This window comes from Lissotriton vulgaris, chromosome 7 (genome assembly GCF_964263255.1).
Source record: "Lissotriton vulgaris chromosome 7, aLisVul1.2, whole genome shotgun sequence".
Taxonomy (NCBI): Eukaryota; Metazoa; Chordata; class Amphibia; order Caudata; family Salamandridae; genus Lissotriton; species Lissotriton vulgaris.
The window spans coordinates 84039405-84040943 of NC_141695.1; the positions used below are offsets into that span (position 1 = coordinate 84039405).

Sequence of the window (1539 nt, forward strand, 5' to 3'; positions counted from 1 at the left end):
TTCAGGAAAAGTATTATAATATAAATGTTTAACAAACCAACAATTAAGGTATAATGATCTAATTGAATGAATTTAATAATTATTCATATTTTTTTTAATTGTTTTAATCCTATTGTGTATCAAACTTTGTTATTATATGTGCTTTTATGATTGTGTAAAAAACAATCAAATACAGTTTATTGGACTTTTTACATGTCTAATCCATTTGTCTGCAGTTTGTGCTAGGATACCAACCTACAAAAACCCAAACACAAATGAAAGAAGAAAATCAGACCTGGACAAATGTTTTCTTGATTCTTGGATTTAGGGGGCTCCAGCAATTGCAAATTCATCTATTTGTTTGCTTTTTGCTGATTTACATAGTGATTCTTGTTGGAAAACATCTTATTATAGCAATTGTCCGTTCTAACATACATTATCACACCCATGTGTATTTCTTCCTCACAAGTTTATCTTTTCTAGACATTATTTACACAACAATCATTTTCCCTAAAATGCTGGCCAACATCATTCTGGATGGAATACACATCTCATCAGAATTCCAACTACAAATGTATGGCTTCCCTGATCTGCCATCCACTGAACTTATCCTCCTTGCAGTCATGGCTTTTGATCACTTTATGGCCATTTGCAAACCGCTACGTTACTCAACCATCATAAACAGGAAACTGTGCCTGTTGCTGGCTGCAGGAACTTGATTATGTGGACTTTTAAATTCAATACTTCACACTATACCTGTGTTTAGACTTAACTGCTGTGATTCCCACACAATCAACCACTTCTTCTTTGATTTGTCAGCTTTATTGAAACTTTCATGTACAAATACTCAAAATGTTGAGATGCTTACCTACATCCTTGGTGCAATAGTAGCATTGGTGCTTTTTTTTTCATTGCAGCATCTTACCTCAACATCATCTGTTCCATCTTGAACATACAGTCCACACAGGGAAGGCAAAAGACTTTCTCCACGTGTGCCACTCACCTCACTGTGGTTATTGTATACTATGGATCCCTCTGCTTGACATACATGAGGCCAACATCAAAATATTCAAAGTACGAAGACAAACTCATGTCTTTGATGTATAGTGCTATTGCTCCACTATGTAACCCTATCATATATAGACTGAAAAACACAGAGTTTAAAAAATCCCCGAAGAAACGTAAGGCATGAAATGTGGGAACTGAAAGTCTCAGTCTAATTTTTATGATCATATCATTTGAAGACTATTAATGAGACTTGGTCATGAGAATGTTGCATGGTTCATTATTAATATTGGTAATTTGGGGCACCAACATGTGTAAGATTTCAGCTTTGTATTCAGAATGGAGATATTTGTGCTTATTTATTTCTTTTTACCCTGTAACAGGTAAAGAGTGAAAAATGTTTAATGTATGCCACATTGGCGTGACATGGCTACAATCATAGTGAACTTCACTTTATTGCTTGCTTTCTGTTCAGCAATGCACATGTAAAAAATGCTGATTTTTTGTTCTTTTATCTAAAGGTTTGAGCCCTTTTGATTAAAATCTCTTGCTTGA

The 1539-nt window shown here is 34.4% G+C and overlaps 1 pseudogene; it reads left to right on the forward strand.

Annotated features, from left to right (window-relative positions):
* Positions 1-254: 254 nt before the first annotated feature.
* On the forward strand, positions 255-1171 carry LOC147700840 (olfactory receptor 5V1-like; annotated as a pseudogene).
* Positions 1172-1539: the final 368 nt, after the last annotated feature.